Genomic DNA, 21233 nt, shown 5'->3' on the forward strand with positions numbered 1-21233 from the left:
CTTCTTTTATTAAAAATACACTATAATACAATACAGTTTACCCCTATATTATAATGCGAGATGGTAGTATACTATTTTTACATAATATAAGATATAAAATAAATTATATTTTACTTTAATTTTTCGTGAAAACAGTTGTTTTATCCCACTGCGTCGCAATGCAACGAGTCATCGCCTATTTTAGTTTGTTATATTCTAATATTTTTGGGCTAGTATGTTGTTTGGTAACGGTTCTCCAAGCCGCTCCCACTTACAGTGACCATATTTTTTGCATTATGGAATATTATATTTTTATTTATTGTTGTTGTTATTAATAAGTGATAATTTGTAGTAAAAGTTAGTTAATAATAATAAAAACAGTGAATTGCGTATTTACAAAAATAGTTAAATAATCATTAAAGAAATTTTTGAAATTTGACAACGTTGATTAGTGCACGATTTTTTTTTAGCACCACATTAGCTTAAAAATGTGATAATTAAATTAATAACATGTATGTTTAAATGCTTCTAAATTTTTTTGTACAAACGATTTATAAAAAATATCCATTTATAATAAATAATAATTTGCACTCACTAAATTTTTTGGCGTCCATTTTCTGCGTACAACTGTTTCGAACACATTTATTTTCATAATTACACTGAGTGATACGTGTAAAAACATTTGTCATTATGAACAAAATGAACTGGGTGAGTGCAAATTTGTCACACGCGGTCTATGTTCACGTACACTTGAATTGGAATTACTTTCGCACACATCACTATGTTCACAATCACTGGGGTCGTTGGACAACGCGTCTTTAAAATTTTCCAAAAAGGTTTAATTTATTTTGTCCATTTTGCCGTGATTGAAAATAAAATTTTGAAATCAAAATCACAATCACAAAAGATCACAGAGAGAAGAGCAATTTTCGCGATACGTTTCGACCGATAGTTTAGAAGACACTAAATATACTGCATTACTTCGATTATAAAATGCATTTTTTTTATCTGTGTGGAATTCCCGAATTTGGGAATTCCACAATAAAAAAAAGTGTCAAAAGTGTCAGTAATAGATGAATTCTTAAAGTGTATTCACAAGGTAAGCTGATAAGACTGGACAGGTAGTGGCGATTTACCCTTTTAGAATAACATTGATTGTAATTTATAGTAAATATTTAATATTATATTTGTAAACAAGTTTTTTTTCGTTATATCACTTAATTATGCGGCCCACATATTTAGAAACACTTGTTAAATGTCGTAATTACAATATATTTATGCAAAAAATCATAAGGAAGCTATAAATTAAATTTCGAAAAAATATATTATTTGATTTACAAGTTATAGGGAATTTACTAAAGAATGTAATTTTTTGCTATTATTCCGCGAAATCTCCCGGCCACCAAGGAAAGTTCGGCAAAAAATTCCGGGCGTTAAGCTGGTAAAAAATATAGTGCTTAGATGTGTTTTAAGATTAAGAATAATAAATTAACAATAACATTAGAAATCGTAAACTATTTTTTTTAATAATAATTTCTTGAATAAAATATTATCATAATATTTTTGTGAATTGCTAAACACCTTGTAGTGTATGCAAATATTGTGGGCTGATCTAACGTGTGTTTCATGTAAATAACCAATACAAAATTAAGTAGAAAATATATTTCCTAAGATTAGAGCCAATCTATCTATCGCAAGTGCAGGTAGTAAATTGTCAATAATGAACCTTTTAGAAATTGGTGTTGGCCTTAGCTCAAAGCATACAATATAATTAAAAAGAAACTGTTTTGAGAATTTATATTTGGTTTTTAGTTTATATCACCTATATAATACCAAATTATTATAATGGAAAGAATGAAAATGATGAATATAAAATATATTGAAAGCATACATGTTACTTTTAATTTATTTAAGTGCAATAAGCAAAATATCTTTAGTTAAGTGTACCGTAAATTCATTTCGTGAGTATGGGCATACAAATGGTCAGACATGGTGGCCCAGAAATAACAAATCAAAATTTTTATTTTTAAATTTAAAAAGTGATAAAAAATCAGGTAATTAATACTAATCTATTGAAGAGTCTCACTTACTTTGTATTTGTAAGATGTTTGCCAATGATATAAATTTGTTTTTGAAACTATTATTTCAAACAAATCGGACCCACAGGCTTAGAAACACTGGTTAAATGACGTACTTGACAGATATTTATGCGAAAAATCATAAGGAAGCTACATATTAAATTTGAATACAATATCTTAATTGGTTTACAAGTTATAGGGAATTTACTGAAAAAGATAATTGTTTGCCATTTTTCCGTGAGATCGCCCGGCCACCAAGCAAAGTTCGGCAAATAAATACCGGTCGTTAAGCTGTTAAATATCGCATTTCAGAAAACTCATAAAACATTTGACGCTATTCTTAATTAAATATTTGACTTGTGTAAAATTTGATTTTATACCTAATGGTGTCTTATTACGTAAATGTAAATTGTTTTTTTTAATCTATGACCAATGCGTTAAAACAGGGTTTATCTAAACCAACTAAGTAAGCCAATCAAGCAATGAATACCTACAAGTAATTATTAACCACCAGACTAATAGTCTAGAAATCAGTGACAGATATTTAAATAATTATTAATTATTATGAGTCATATAATTTATAATACAAATATGTATATTTTTATAAATAAAAATTTAAGTCAGCTGCCGTGACTCAAGCCCGCAACCTCTAAGTTTATAAATGAGAAAATTTATAATAAATGTGTTTAGTGGATATATGAAAGTGCTCTTTAGCGACGGTTGATCTTAAGTACGTGGAATGTAAATAGCCTAAAAGACTAAAAATATGTTAAAAACAACTACAAAATTATTAAGAAAACATGTTTTAATTTTGTTATTTAATACAATTCAATATCAATAAAATAAAATAAAAAATATTGCATAATACAATATTATCAATGATTTATTACTTTAAATACCAAAAAATTGGTTTTTGAAAAGGTTTCATTTTAGTGAACAAGTTTTATATAAAACACTTGCCATAATAATATTTCGTGGACTTTAAAAAAGCTTTTGACAAACTTAATTATCTGAATTGAAAATATCTGGGAATGGTAAGGATATTATGATAAGGATATCCGAATTTATACTAGAAAATCATCAAAAGATAAATTGTAGAAATACAGCGAAGAGTGAAACTATTTTATATTTTATTTCATTAAAAAATATTTTTAACAAATCGTTGAGATATTATAATCTCGCTTAATATTTTTTATTGATACAGTATAATACAGTACTTACAGCAGATTTCAAACGCTTCTAAAAAAATTGGCACTAAATAGATAATTATAAAATAGAAGCAAATAAAACTGCAGAAATTGCGTCAACAAATTAAAACGAGTTAATGTATCGCGATTGATCAAGAAATATTACAAGCAACATTAAAATTATTTTACATTATTCACGTGTTGCATCATCTCAAAAAATACTATGATTAATATTAGTTTAGACAACATATGAAAAAAAAGCGTGAAGAGAGAAGCGGCTGTTTACTTAGTTTTTTCGGATTTGCTTCATAAACTTATGCGTTTAAATAAACCATCAAATTTTGAGTGGAAGTATTAAGCGGTGTATATTCAATTGGTAACACCTAGTTCACGTGGCTTTAGGCTTGCATACTTTTACGATGACTTGGAAGTTAATCAGATTTAGTGAAAATGGGTTATTTTTCGATCTTTTATATTTCTCTATAGTCGGAAGCTATACTTAGTTTAAGCTAGAGAAGACTGGTTTGGCGCTGTGTTTCCGTTTTTATACACATAGCCAACCTGAGGGAAGCTTAGTGCTCGCTCATTTTCACTGTCACGCTAAATTACGTTATAGTATTTTTTTTTAACTATTTTTACCGTTATGTAGCTTAAACTAGTAGATATTTTTCTGAACAGCGTTTTAATTTTTATAAATTTCCAAGCCACAATCCTACGAAAATAATGAACGTGAATATTTTTAATTTTTAAATAAATATTTTACTAAGAAAAAACATATAATTCATATTTTTAATAATAAAAATAAGGTACTAAAAAATAGTAGGGCTTAAATAAAAATATTCCTAAGGCAATCTGCGGTAATATAAAAATATTGGGTCTCATTAATGAGATAAAGAAACACTTTCATACATTAAAACCTAAATTATATATAGTAATATTTAATATGTATGCCTTGTGTTTTAGTTTAAGTAATTATTTATTAGGTAAATAAATCCTGTGTTTATAAATTAAACTATATGACTGAAAAATACATATTTAATTTTAATATATAAATTACATTTCGCCTCTTAATATACAAAGTATTAGAAAGGCATTGTTTGTTTGCAATCCAATTTATTAAATTTACAGAGAAAGCGCTTTTACACGAGCTTTCGAATTTTTCAATCAGCAAAATTCACGAGAGGCGCCACCCTACAAAAACATCCCTCACTTTCGCGCTTCCGAATCGATAATGGTAATTCATTTAATTGAGAACACGTGTCACCCAAGGGATGTACGGTATAGTACCTTATTCGGTTGACCTCGACACCGTAAAATTTATACTAGTATCTCTTTGCATCTGTGTGCATGTAAAACGACCAGAATAAAACAATGAATGTCGTAAAAGCGCGTTATGAAGTTTATCTACGGAATTGACGCGAGCGATCGCATAAGTGGAGCGGGTATACTGCATAAGTACGTATCGCGTTTCTGTATACTCATACGTGTACATGTGTATCATTATACGACAATATCGCGAATATAAAAAGAGTAGGCGTCGCTTTTTTATTATGAAATTATCCGCGGGCGCTTTCACCGGGCGGGAGGTTCTAAGGGGCGCCCTAAATTTATTTTCTTCGGATGCCTCAAATTGTGTTTTATATACTGGAGGCGACTGAGAATGATAAGTATATATTTAGGAATATAGAATAAAAAGCTTTTGATAATAATTTTTAAAATCATCACAGATTTATGCATATTTAAAATAAATAGAATATGTATATTGTATAATAATTCTGCACATTTCCTACTTCTGCAACAAATTAAAGAATTATTCTAAAAAAATATCATTCTCAAATACACATTTACACTATAGTCACGCAGATATTAGAAGATCATTAATTACCACAACTATTAAATTTTTATAAGCTTTAAAACACGTCCAGAAAAAAAACACAAATGCCTTTGCCATGAACTATTCGTTCTAATTATTAAACGGTTAAAGTGATAAATAAGAAGCAGGGCTAAACACTACTGCGATTGGCTCTTAATTTACTTTATCTCCTTTTTATACAAGCTTACTGGAAAGACCGATATTTGCAAATGACTAATTACTTTTAACCGAAATCACACATCATAAATCACCAATAAAAATGTGAGAACACGTATTTTTAAAAAATGAAATCAATTCTATTCCTAATAAAATAACAATAAATAGCTATGTGTTACACTTTGTTTCATATATTGCTACAAAATAAAAATATATCATACTAGCTAAAAAAATTACAACAAGAGTATATATAAAACATTTCTATAATATATTAATGTGAACCAATGACGGTAATGGTTTGACTTAAAAATAACTATTCAAAATATTTGATCTAAGACACACAATTGCACAATAGCCACACTGACTTAAAAAAGCCATTAATTACCACAAATACTTGTTACACCTCTTTCTAAATAAGCTTTGAAACTCGTCTATAAAAACACTAATGCCTCGTTAAATATTCTATGTAATTGTTTAACGGCAGCTAAAAAGCAGCTTTCACTAAAAATAATAAATTTAAGGTGCCATTGGCTCTTAATTTGCCTTATCTCTAATTTAACTAAGCTTCTTTAAAATATTAGTATAAACTATGTGTAGTTTTGTCACACTATCAATTACTTGACGACAGTGGCACACATATACATTTATACAATTATCACTAATAAAAATGTATAAATCATTAAAATTTTTATATTTAAATCACCAAGCAGCAAAGAAAACACGACTAATTATCAGATAAATATTATGGGTAGATTTCTTAATGCTCAATTAAAATATTTTGCATAAAATATGATTTCAGAAAATATGTCGCAACAGTGGCTTATTTTTATATTTATTTGTAGCATTGAAAAGGTGTGTTCGTAAATATTTTTATTTATTCAAGAAATTATATCACGATCTAAGTGCCATTTTTATCATGAGGCCCGGAATCATTGTTTTCACAAGACCCGGGCTAACTCTCGACGGCTCATGAATCATGGTTATACAGCAAAGAAAAATTGGCAATAAATAAATAAATCTAAAACACGAGACTACACATATATTTTTCACATATTTTTAATCAGATATATAATATGAAAATTATTTTTGTGAGGCCCTGGGTGTGGGGGTGGATTCCTCAACGTCCCTTTTACAACAATTACTTGTATGAGTCATTATTTGTATAGCAGATTATTTATCTAATACATACATAATATATCTCAGTCATACTTGAAAATTCATACGCAGATAACATAGCTATTCTTGCCTTTAATCCACATATTTCATACTTTAAATAAATAAATGTTGTTCAGTAATTTTCACTGGCCTAAATATAAAGCAGGTGTATAATTAAAAACATGTTATATATCTTCTAAGAATATAACACATTGTTGTATATGATATTGCTATGCATATGAGACTTAAATTGTACTTATGGGTAGCTAATAAATAATATGAAAATAGTAACAAAATTTATTAGAAGAGAAGTAAAAATATTTTTTTATATAATATAATAAAATTGACACACGACACTAAAAAACATATGTATAAATTCCGACATATATATATATATATATATATATATATATATATATATATATATATATATATATATATATATATATATATATATATATTATATATATTTATATATATATATATATATATATATATATATATATATATATATATATATATATATATAAATAATGTAAATATATATATTTTATATGGAATAGTTAAAATCATATAAATTTACTAACACTTGCCAGATAATTTATATTTTACTGGTAAAAATATATATCTACTGGGGAAAATTTATTTCGATATGATTTTACTGAAATGACATATTTTAAAAAATATTTTCGAAATAGATTCGAGACTTTTTTCATGATTTTCTTTTATGAATAAACACATGAAACTGAATGTATCATTTATTTATTTTGCTACATTAAATTCAGTTGTCAAATTACCGATATTAAATAAAAATATTAGAAGTTTATTAAAAGAGAAGTAAAAATATTTTTTAGCATAAAAAAGCGTCATTTTTCGAATTCATAGATGTATAATAAAATTAGCATATATGTACAAATTTTGACTTATATATTAGTGATTTTTTGAGAAAATCTAAAATAAGACAATAAGCTACATAATTAATTATCAATTTATATAGAAAATATATTTCGTACAAATTCGATGAAATTTCTTATTGACTAGGATGTAATTTAATTAAATATCATGTCATATTACATTTATCATGAAAAGCATTGTAAATACAAACAATTTATTTTACGGAGAATATTTGCGAATTAAATAATAAAGTACATGAATATCTGGTATTTTATTTACCCGTTTTACAACATCGCTAATTACATATCTTACATAAACATCACAAATTCGTTAACAATAGTTAATCCGAGTAAAAACTTTAGCTCGTTATTTATCTTTGTTTAATCCGCATGTCATAAATAAAGAGCTAAAGTACTATTTTTAAACCGTATTATAATTAAAACACACACTCCTGTATGATAGAATTTATGTGTTGCGTTTAATTTAAAATTTCATATAACAAACACAACTCAGTTGCGAATATTACGAAAATTATGTGTATTCGTCTCTGTTCCTTTGTAGGCGTAATTAAATTTACTTGTGAAAGCGTACGCCGCTAAAAAATAGCATAGCGCTTATAAAAAATAAAAACAACTGTGTGGTTGAACTACATTGTTTTTTCATTAACATTGTATGAAAATTGTGACTGTTTTTATTAGCTATTGTCAAGTTTATTATTTTAAAAAATATTCAGTAATGTTAAAAATATAGATTTCTTTCTTTTTCGTTTTATTGTTAAAACACAAATAACATGTAAGTTATTAAACTCAAAAATGTGTATTAAATAAATGGGAGCGGTAGTGGAAAAACCTGCACATAATAGCCAAATACTTTTTTACTGCTAGATCGTGAATAAAAATGCAATTTTACGTCTTTTCTAGATTCGCAATGAAAATGGTATAAACTAGCAACTTTTAAATAACCTTCATAACTCAAACTACACACAGGGTCGTTTGCGAATACTGAAACATTTAATTTTTCATGCTCGATTTATTATGTCATGAAGAGATTAAACATCGCGGATTGATCGAGTGAACCCTTCTGTACGAATCCCTTTCAAAAGTTTTCCTTTTTGTGAATAATGAATGAATGTTTGCGAAAATGTTTCACGGCGTGCTTATTGAGAGACACGTTTCGATTTTACGACGCTCGTGTGTGTTTATTTGCGAGTAAAATATTTATTTTCGCGTGTAACAAACGTTACATTTTATTTGATATTAAATTGGAAATTTATTCATGTAATTCATTAGAATAGAGCAGTAAAATATAAATTTATTCTCACTGTAGTTATATTGGGGTTATTTTGCTACAAAAATTCAATAAAATGATTTTATATAAAATTACATACAAATATATTTTATTTTGAGTTGCATTAAAATCTACTCTCTTGGCCTTTTATGAGGCGCTACAGTTAATTTAATTGTAATATCTTAGAGAATCAGAATCAAGTCCTCTTTTGATGCCCATTTAAATCAGAACATCCGCACTAGTCGACACGCCTATTGCTATCGCCATCCGGCTCCTTAATACGCTAGCTTTGAATACTGTTCTATTTAGCTACGAGGAGCTGGTCCATTTTATTCCCTTCCATTAACTTTCTAACATTTTGATGCATTGGAAAAACCTGTTGGGTTATGGTTAGTATGAATAAATTTACGTATTACATATTAACACTGATCTGTTTATTTAATTTTATTTTTCTTGTTAAAACACCTATTTTGTTCAATATCTAAAGTTTTAAAATAATTGTATACAATTTTATTTTTTACTATTGCTCAAGATAATATATTTATAATCAATTAAATTTTTTTTAATGATTTATATCAATATTTAAAAAATAAATAATGATTTCATTATGTGGAGAATGTTAGCAGGAGCTGATTTTATATATTTATTAAATTGTCGTACCACACCGCATCAATATATTTTCATTAAACCAATTTTCATAATCATGCACTTGTGCTAATAATAAAATTACCAGAAATCAATGGTTTATAAAAGGTTAAGTACTTCATGCGAAAACAGAATTTATAAATTATATAATAATATCAAATACCAGAAGATTACTTTTAATGCGATTTTGTAAATAATTTACTAATAAACAATTTAATTATTGTATATTTATTTTATTCATATGTACCTTTTTGGTTTTGGGCAATGATTTTCAGGTAAGGCACTTGTTTTTCGCTGCTAAAGTCGAATTTGTATTTCATTATTATTATTATAATTATAAAATACTAGAAATATAATTAATAATTACGCATTTAAAATTATAAAGCTGCAGAAGTTAAGAAGAAAAAATATAATAAGCTATATGATTCTACTAATTTAAAGTTATATTTTTTATTACAATTCTGACCATTAAACTTTTTCTAATTTTTCATGATGGCCAATATTCGAACCAAACAAAAATAGTACAGATAATAACAATAAAATATAATAATGGTCCACATCTTAAATAAATGAAAATCATCCTACATATTTTTATAACTCTTCAACGTCATCTAAAATAAATCTTATAAGACTTATAGTAAATTTTCAGGAACAGACTTTAAATAATTTTCATATTAATATCTAAAAAGATAAAATATTATGCTAAACCTCTAAAATCGGTAACTACGATAAGAACAAATTTAAAATTTAAATATTTGTATTGAAGATAAAACCGAAAAAATATTTTTACAACCATTGCCTTTATCTAATAAAATTTAGCAAGAAAACTGCTTATAAGCAAGTATCTAGGAATATAAATACGTAAACTCTAAGCTTAAATTCACAAAACATATCCCAGAATCCTGCAATTGCAGCCCTAAAAGCAATATTTACAAAAAAGCGCAATTATAACAATAAGTAATATTGTTATATAATAACAGCTAATTAAACCAGTAATAATATTTTTCTCGGTGTGGAGTAACACAAGTCATTATTTTTTATTTTTTTTGACGCAAATATATAACACATTTTTTTATAATAACATTAAAAAACTTCATCGTAAATTATTAAGCACAACACTGCCATTATCATACTGAAAAATACTAATAAAATATTATGTAAGACCACAATTATCTTCGGAAATAATGGTTTCAATAAGAACACATTTAAATTTAAATATAGATAAAACTAAAACAGTAATTTTTACAACTTGCCTTTACCTTTTATAAGTAAACAAGAAAAGTGAGCTTTCAATGGAGAGTGAGCGTTAAATATCTAAGGGAAAAAATATGTAAACTATAATATATCGATAAACTTTGACCCAAAAAGATTGTTGTCAATGCAACCTTAAAATCAATATTTACTAAAAAAATAGCGCAAATAAATGAATATATAAATAGCTAATTGAACCGATAATAACATTTTGCTTGAGGTGGAGTAACACAAGACATTATTTTTTTACGTTCAAGTCATTCAAAGTAAATTTTTGACACAAATATATAACACAGATTTTTGTTTGAAACAACTTGAAAAAACTTAATCGTAAATTTTAAATTACAACACTGCTATAATCATACTAAAAAATATAAATAAAATATCATGCGAGGTCACAGTAATTTAGTTATTATTTTGAATTCATGGCTGAAATAAGATACATTTAAATTTAAGCTCAAATATATATGAAAATAAATATGTAAGCTCTGTGTGTAAATTTAATAAGCATATCGCTAAACTTATGCGCAAAGAGCTTGCTGTCGTTGCAGCCCTAAAAGCAGTTAAATATATGCAATATTAACGAGAAATATTATATTTTAGTATATAAACAGTTAATTTAACTTGTAATATCATATTGCTCGGTGTGGAGTAACACGAGTATTTCATTTTTTATGTCCAAGTCATGGTAAAATATATGACACAGATTAAAATAACCCCAAAAAATGTTATAGTGCATTTTTAATATCAGCACTTAACCTTCTCAGATTCAGTGCAATGTACAATAATTTATTGATTGTTTTTGTAACTATTTTCGATTTATTATTGCCGAAATCTTTTGAACATCACAGTGTGCACCACATTATTACAAAATACAAAAATTTGAATACCCTTTTAGTGTACTAAATAAAAATATTTAGCAAAAAAAATCTACAAAAAATAAAAATATATTTTACATGCCCTTCAATGTACTTGATAAAAGAAAAATTAAATTAAAAAAAAAAACATTTAAAAAATCATAATTTTATTGAAAAATATTAAGCGATTAAACTATAATAACCCACTAATCTCCAGAATCTGTGACTATGACAAGACTAAACTTAAATTTATGTAAAGGCATAAAATGCCTAAACACATTTTGCTTTAAAGGTATACATATTATATTTAATAGCACCAGATCCCTAATTAAGTAGTAGTTGTTTATTATCTCAAGTTTAACAATATAAATAATTATTTTTATGTTTTAAATTTATTTTTCCCTATTTTATCTTATCTTTTTATTACTATCAATATATTTATTTTTTTAAGCTAATACATTAATTCAATGTATATATTTTTATGTATTCTTAATCTTGTGATAAACGTTTATATACAATGTGGCGGTGAAGATGTTATAAAAAAAGAGAACAAGCGACTTAAGAAGATATTTTAAGCCTGAAAATTATGGACCGTCTCTTTCGCAGATTTATACGTAACACCGTAAATCGCGACATTAGCAGAAACATCGTTAACGGGACCGTTTCGCCGTTTGATATATGGGTCAACCGGCGCTGTATGTTTGCGTCGCCGAAAATTCTTCTTCATATTCAGAAAGAAGAATAGTCCATTAATAATTTTGCATCCAATTTGTTACCCGCAGCGACGTACCGCGTTAGCGGCAGCGCCGTTAAACGTATAAACACGAGAGAACCTTCGCTCGTAAATTGCGTTTTTTCCGCTTCGCCGTGAGATACGCGACCGCAAGAACAACGCCTTATATATCCTTATAATGCTATACATACACACATATACAGATATATGTATATGTATGTGAAACTAAAAAAAGATAAATGAAGATTGCGCTCCATGTCACAGAGAGGGTGGGTCGCTATGGGTCTCTTTCCGTTTGCCGATTCGATGCATTGCATGGAAATTTAAAAGTTTTAGATATTACGTATTATGGATGCGGTCGTAAAATTTAAGAGATTTATTGTTTGAGAAGCGCAGTGTGCGATTGTTCAGAGAAGAATGGGTTGCCAAAATTATATGTCGCGGTTAGATATTCGCGCGCTGACGTAAAATATTTGATCGTTTCGTTAAAACTATGATATATTTATTAATTTATCTGAAATAAATCAATCGCAGCTGATCTTAATACTAGTGATTTAAAAATAACGTCTCTGATAAAAAATATGCATAATAATAAATTAAGCATGTTCCTCTTGACACCTTCAATGATCAATAATTTGCACAGCATTGTTTTATGCCTATTATATTTAATTAAAAAAGTTTGGCGTCTTAAAAATATTTAATGAATTATTAAAATAATTAATAATAACGAATATTTTTTTTAATAAATGTAATTTTACAAGCAAGTAATTAATTTATACATAAATAAGAAAAATATGAAATAGTTAAGAACTACGAATAATTGATAACCCTTAAATCACTTTTTACAATAAATTAAATTTTCTGATTAGGATATTTTAATTTTTATTATTTATTGTTTTTCTTATAAATATTATAAAGAATCAAAATTTTACTATAAATGAGAATGTTATATCTCAAAACAAGAAACCATACACCCTGTCACAACATATGTATAATATAATATATACATTTAGAATGCGCCTTCTTTTAGGGTTTTCTGTAGAATGTAAACACATATAGTGTTCTCTATAAAGACGCTTTGTTGTTGCCCATAGTTTTGAAATATATGTAGCTTGTAATGACTTTTGATGGCATACAAAAGATGTTTATCGATATAGCTTCTTATTCTTTATACTTCAGCAAATACTATGTTACAAAATAACTCATATTCTCAGATTGTTGTACATTGCGTATTAATTTAATTAATAGCGAATTGAATTCCACTACTATATTTACACTAGAAAGTACCGCCATATTTTTTATTGTATGGAATGACACAACTGGATTTAGGATATAACGGTTTTGGACCCTATATGTCTTAGTTTTAATCAGATTGTCTTGTTTTTAAACATATATTTTTCATTTTTTACCTTAAATTATCAGTTATTATTAAAATAATTAAATTTGATACTAATAAGTCAAACTGATTTTTAAAGTTTATATGGACAGCTATTTTTTTTAGCTTTGTCAAAAATCATATCGTTTTTTCAGCCATCATATGATGTGCATAGCATGGAAGAGGTTAATAGTGATTTGCCAAAAAACTACGGTTCGCAACATAAAAAGTTGTCTCAGTTTTTTCTAACCTTATATCTCTAGCCTCAAGCAACAAATCTGTTGCCTATGTATCAACCCTTTGTGAAATATTTAAGCGTCTTAATATAAAAAAAATACTCCCTACCAGCAATAAAACGATGATAGACTATCAATTCGTTTTAGATTCACTCATTGTACGGCTCACTCTAGTTGCTGAATTCATTTTAAAAAAAAAATATCAAAAATGCTTTTGAGTGTCAAAAGTTTGGCAGACTGTTTAATAAATAAACTTTTAAATTGTGATCCCCTGCTTTTATTGCTCCGTATAATTGTGGCAAAACATTATCAGTCGCAATCAGACAAGAAAACTCCGATGGAACTCCTGCAAGGCAGTATCTTCCCTATCTATTATTTTTATTTATTTACGACGATCTAACGCCGCAAAACTGTCAACTTGTGCTATATGCGAATATCCTAGCGATATATACGTGCTAAACACAAAAATAATTTTTAGAAGACTTAAAAGTGGCTTGGAACAACTACGGAATTTCTACAGCAAATGAAAAATTAAAATATGCGACGACAAAACATATTTTTCTTAGATTAAAATAACTCCCGTAAATTGAAAGAAACAAACAAAAACCATCAACCAAAAAGGACTTTCAACCATTTCAGATAAAACAGCAATATTTCTAAGTTGAAGTAGGCAAAGCATAAAAAACTCCTACTGTATAAATGCCCAAAACGACCATTCCTACTAAATAAAAATCCTGTAAGTCTTATTTTAGAACTAGCCTCAACCAACTCTATTTGTGGAGTGGAAATTTAAAAAACATAAGAGATTTTCGCTACAGACGAACGCCTGACTTTCATATAAATACATATTTAGATACAAACATAAGAAACCTAAACGTATTTTAAGAGACGAACCTTCTAAAAATTTTAATGATCTGCACCCAGGTGATTACTGCTGTGACACCGTTTTTGTTCCGAATTTACGCGTTAGCTTTGGCACTCGTTTTTTAAACATTTTTACATTGTAAAAAAGCCATTAGAAATAAAAAAAATTCAGCATATTTTGTGACTAAATGTCTCTAAAAATCCATATATATATATATATATATATATATATATATATATATATATATATATATATATATATATATATATATATATATATATATATATATATATATATATATATATATATATATATATATATATATATATATATATATATATATATATAGTATATATACATATCAGGCGCGTACGGTGAGATGCATTATCTTTCGCTTATTTACATGCTAAGTGACGAGAGTGAGTGAGAAGAAGCGGGCGAGCGGAACGCATGTAACGCACGCCCTTATCTCTCATGCACTCACTCACCTTTGGCACGCGAACGTACGCGCCTGGTACATAAATATATAAAAATAAAATGTGTTAATCATATTATATCACTTAAGCCGTTTGATTTTTCTATTCACAAACTTCTGAGAGCTACCTGATATCATAAAACTAGCCGGTGATTTTAATATATAAATGTTTATTGTGATTTTTGCCCTTGATGCGATATTTTTTTATTTTGCGCCATGAAAATTACTGTGAGACCAAACTTTCATAATTTTCTAAGATCTCATATTTTACAGATCGATATTTTGAACTATGACTGAAAACGTTTACAAAAAAATACTTTAAAAAGTATTTTTGTCATGGTTTTCAAACACTTTGTCAGTGCCATTGTGTTTTTGGTAAAATTCAGTACAGCAGGAAAATAAATATCTATCTTTCTACGCACATGTGTTATTTATAGATCATTGTTGAGAAAAACTAATTTGAAGCACCTTAGTTTATATTATCCATAAAGGAATAATTAAGTCAGACACGAGAAAAAACATGCTGAAAATAGATATCTTTATGTTAAAGATTTAATTCTGCATATGTGAAAATAATGTATTTATTTATTTATTTATTAAAATTATAACCATCGTGACCTGACAGGCAAACCCAATGCGTCACGATAGTCAAAAGTACTAATACATCATAATACATACAAATATAAACAAGACAAAACAACAGACACAAATCACCTCAACAGGTGTGCATTGTCCCATACGAACTGAACCAAAACTCCATATGTGCAAGAGAAAATGTCAATATTACTATGGACAGAATTGAGCAGATAAATAGCCTTGGCCAGAGAAGAGTTGGCAAGTGCTCCAGTTCTAGACTTAACAGGCAAGAATAGTGGACGCGACCGAGAACTATAACCACCTTCAGGAGCCCACATTTGAAGCTGTTCGAGCACTGAAGGATTGTCTACGATGCCCTTGAGCAATTTCCAGAAGTGTTTGATTACATAAACACTTCTGCGAGTCGACAAAGAAACGTATCCCAGGGCTCCCAAAATAAAAGCACTGGGAAACAAGAACGGATAATACCCGTATTCCTTCAAGTATAAATATCGAAGAAATTTACGTTGTACTTTTTCCAGCTTCAATTCATTACATTGATTCATTACACCTGGGATCCAAATGATGGAGCTAGTTTCTAGTATGCTGCGGACTAGGGTATCATAAAGAGTGCGCAATACTAAAGTATTTCTCAAGTTAAAACCGAGCATTTTTAAGGATTTGCTATGAGTCTCTGCAATGTGCTGGCTAAATTTCCAACGTTCTTCGAAAGTCACTCCTAAATCCTTAGTTGAAGAAAACCTTTACAGAAAATATCCGCCTAGATGGTATGAATATTTTGCCGGCGTTAACGACCTTGAAAATGAAATTGTGTGACATTTCTTTACACTGAAAGGCAATTGGTTATAGCAAGCCCATTTCCATATAGAGTTGAGATCCTCCTGTAGGTCGAGGGAATCAGAAATCGAATGCATTTTCTTGTAAATTTTCAAGTCATCTGCATATAATAAAAAATCTGAATGCTCTATTGCTGTTTCTATGTCATTAATGAACAATAAAAACAACAATGGACCCAAATTGGATCCTTGAGGTACTCCAGTAGGAGCTGCCAAAAGATTTTTTTTACAGGTTTGGAGGTACGATTGTATATAAATATATTATGAGTTATTAATTTTGAAATATACTGTAATATAGCTATCAACTGACACTATCTCTTTTACAAATGAAAGGGAAGCACTTAACTTATTTAATCTTATATGCATACTAATACCAAAAGTTCAATTTAATTGCTTAGTTATTTGATAGTTAAATTTAAAGCAATGATAGCACCATAAGTTGTTTGTACCGAGCTAACTCTAAAAATACACACATTTTCGACATTTCCTGCTCTCTTACTAATCGAATATTCCAAAATCCAGACAATCAAAGGGCAAGTCCTTCGAGACTCGAACTCAATTGTCAAACTTTCCAACCCGAAACTTTCCAATTTCATTTAACGCTCGGTGAACTTACGACGTAGCCTACTGCATACATATAATACATGTATACATTTAGCCAAGACCCAAGCGCGATACACTTAATTGATAAAAAAAACATACATCTTGTTAACGGCACGTACACGTGAACGTAACGATCGTTCTCGCAATTCTTATCCGCGCACCATCTACGCCGAGACGAAAATAATATAGAAAATAAATCAAATGAAAGCTCTCCAGAAACCATTAACGGACGAAGGTCCGACAATAACAGAAACGTTTAACAATGGTTACGTTACAAAAAGAGAACCGGTGATACATTTTGTATAGCGGTAACGAATAAAGAATGTTTACACACAAAAAATAACGTGTTTCATAAACAACCGTGCAAAAAATATTACTATTTCATATCTCTTTTGGGAACTACTCGCGCTTGTTATGATTTATCATCGGAGCGGCGGAGACCATAAATTAAAACGCTTTGGATGTGTTTGTGTGCGACTTGACTTTAGGGCTTAGGGATAAGGGCCTGAAGTCCTTCTGGACGTTTCCAGACGGATGCCTTGCAAACACGAACGTGTAGTGAAATTTCCGCTGGATCTCATAATTTCCTACAAAATTTCCCATTCGTTTATTTAAATATTAATACTGGAATTGAAAGCCTTTGGTATATAATAATATGCAATTTCCTGCATTTCCCGAGAATAACCCATCAATATGCGGAAGCAAGAAAAAATATTATTGAATTTCCATTTAACCAGTACGTCTGCGTACGATTGCTACATAGCTTACATCAAAAATAAAATATATATACATTCACTAAACATGTACTATATGAAGTAAGGCATCTGCAGAAATATGATGTAATATTTTCAGTATTATAAAAGTATCTAGCTTTAATTTACATATATGCATGTATGAGATAAACTACAATAAATTAAAAACTTATTATAAATAAGTAAATAAAATATGTGTGAAGTCTCGTGTTTTAGTTTTTATTTGCCAGTGCCGCCAAAAGTGAACCCGGGCCTTGGAAAAACGATGATTCCGGGCCTCATAACAAATATGGCACTTTACAGATTTTTTAACATCGTAACCTAATTTTCTAAATAAATAATAAATGCTACGAGCTAACCCTTTCTATGCTACAAAATAATATAAAAATTAGCCACCGTTGCGACATATTTTAAAATCATATTTTATGCAAAATATTTTAATTAGGCATTAAAAATATCTAATAATAATATTTATCTGATAATTAGTCGTGTTTTCTTTGCTGTTCAGTGTTGCTATACAGTGAGTTCCAATCCAGGTCGAAACCAATAAAATCGTGCCACCGCGGTTAAAACGCTCGATTATTAACACTTTTATACCAATATTACGAGTGAGAGTCGAATAAAGCATTTCTAAACCAAATTTTAAATAATAGGAGAGCGCAAAAAACAATTGTCACTTCCCAGAAGGCGAAAATTCACGTCAAAAGCAATAAAATCATGTCGCGCCGTTGCAGCGGAAACGCTTGGTAACGAGCGTTCCCACTATGGCGTTCTAATACGCACTAGGGCGTTCATACTATGACTTTTATAATAATATTACATATTAATGAGGAATATATAAACCGAATTTTGACCAATAGGAGAGTGCAAAAAACAATTATCCCTTCCCAGAAGGCAAAAATTCACGTCAAAAGCAACTAATTTGGAATGGTCGTTACCGAGCGTTCCCACTGTGACGGCGCTGACACGATTTTATTGCTTTTGACGTGAATTTTTGCCTTCTGAGAAGTGATAATTGCTTTTGTGCATATTTTTATTAATAAATACTTTTTGTAAAGCCTAGAATTTTTAAATACAGATATAATTTTATTTACTTTATTTATCTTTGTGATTAACTACTAAGCTTATAAAAAAGTTAATTTGTCATAACCAGTTGGAATTTTAATAATATAATAATAAATAATTCTGATTTGCTATTTAGACACGACAAAAAGTCCATATGGGATTCAAACCCAGATATTTCAGATATTAGTCATTGACTTATAAAACTGATCTATTGTGCTTGTTAATTTAAGATATAACCAATTGTACTAATTTTCTTTACAACACAATTAAAACATATTGAACACTTGATTTGATTCACTTAGAATATAAATACCTAAAAATATTTTTTTAATAAGCTTTCCCTAATATTAAAATTTAGATTTTAAATTTCTGTATTAAAAATATCTTTTACAAAAATATGTAAAATGTATTTAGGTATTTTAAACCAATGCTGCAATAACTAAATAAAATATCAAAGTACTGTATAATCTAAGTCTTGAATTAATATTTCGTTCGGATTACAATCCAATTTTAGCTAAAGTAATATAAAAACATTTTTTTTAAATGTATATGCTTAATAGAAGTCACTACTTATTACAAAGTAAAACACATATTTTAAGCAAATATTATTAAAAAAAGACTTACCTTTAAGTCACTTGAAAATTTGCAGATCTGTAACAACACATAAAACGGTTAATATCACAAACATTTTACTGATATTTACAAGAATAAAAATAATTTAAAATAATTATAAATTGCCCAAAAATATTGCTGTCTATTACAAAATAAAACTTAAAACAGGTTTTTTACGATGACTAAGTTTATATTTAAAAAAAAACTATGCTAGCACCGCTCTCGATTGCTCCACATGAGCAAGGACATTTATTTATAACTAGATAATAACCTGATTTTATTGTTTTTAAGAGCTAATATTACACATATAAGCTATGAAAAATTTCATAATAATATTATTTTAACATTTTATATTACTAATGTAACTTAAAAATCAAAATGTAGAAACCACATTTTAAACATAATCTAAATCCAGTAAAACCTAAATCTTAAAATTTTAATTTTATAAATATGGATTAAAAAATCAGCATATTTTAACAAAATAACATTCTTGTAATTTTAGTTGTCAATAATAATAATCCACTATTATTTTCAGATTTTTGATAGCATATGTATATTTTGTTATTCTGTACGATTAAATGTGTCTAAGTGCAAAAATATTCTATAATTTTTACAAAGAAAAATATTAAATAAATTGAAGAAAAACACAGTTTTAAAGTGCGTCAAAATAGCAGAATCTTTTTATGATGCATCTGAATTACAATAAACATCATAATAACGAAAAAATCGCGTCATAAATATACGTTTACAAAGCAATTCCGCCGCTCGACGTAACGCAATTTAAATAAATACTGAGCAATTGATATTGTTTATTAATTAATTTTACCATGCTAATCGTTAAACACATTTACACCATAGAAAATCAAGTAGATTTTATATGTCTTCATTAATTTTGAGATGGTAGGAACAAATTTAATAAATTCCGATAGACAATTATATTTTCAAATGCAATACAGCACATTATATTACAGTCATTATTTTATATTTTTAAATTCAATATAGCACATAATCATAATAGTTAAATAATTAAAGGTCAACATTGCCAATTCAGCAAGACTACCACTAGGCACTTCGGCATACCCATAAAGAGCGACCTTCAGGGACGGTGCTGTCGCTAAATAGCCCCTGATGCTACGCCCCCAGATCTTTTGGTAATTAAGCTAAAGAACGTAAAAACCCCTTCAAAAATAATTTATAAAATAAATTACAGCATATTTAAATATAAATGATTTGAATTTACTTGCTTAATATTTTTTAATTACCATAGTTCTTAAAATTCATATTTCATTAAAAAATATTTTAATCGCTATTTTTAAGTCATGACATCTGTTGCCTCAAATATATATATATATATATATATATATATATATATATATATATATATATATATATATATATATATATATATATATATATATATATATATATATATATATATATATATATATATATATATATATATATATATATATATATATATATATATATATTATATGTATATATATATATATGTATATATAAATATATATATATATATATATATATATATATATATATATATATATATATATATATATATATATATATATATATAGCGGTAACGACATTATGATAGATCAACAAAAAAATCAATTAAAATTAAAATGTTATTTTATTGGCCGAACAATCACTACAAATTATTTACCAAAACGACAAAAAATCTCGTTATAAATATAACTAGAA

General features: G+C 27.7%; 1 protein-coding gene across 4 annotated transcripts in view; it reads right to left on the reverse strand.

Moving 5' to 3' along the window:
• KaiR1D (Kainate-type ionotropic glutamate receptor subunit 1D) overlaps positions 1-21233 on the reverse strand; it is a 368488-nt gene that overhangs the window by 286620 nt on the left and 60635 nt on the right. For all 4 annotated transcript variants that reach the window (XM_088201720.1, XM_088201693.1, XM_088201729.1 and 1 more), the window contains exon 2: positions 19524-19550. The gene's annotated coding sequence lies outside the window, so the exon portion shown is untranslated. The remainder of the gene's footprint in view (positions 1-19523; positions 19551-21233) is intronic.

This window comes from Plectrocnemia conspersa, unplaced genomic scaffold (assembly GCF_051122295.1).
Source record: "Plectrocnemia conspersa isolate PC_06_02 unplaced genomic scaffold, ASM5112229v1 ptg000001l, whole genome shotgun sequence".
Classification (NCBI taxonomy): domain Eukaryota; kingdom Metazoa; phylum Arthropoda; class Insecta; order Trichoptera; family Polycentropodidae; genus Plectrocnemia; species Plectrocnemia conspersa.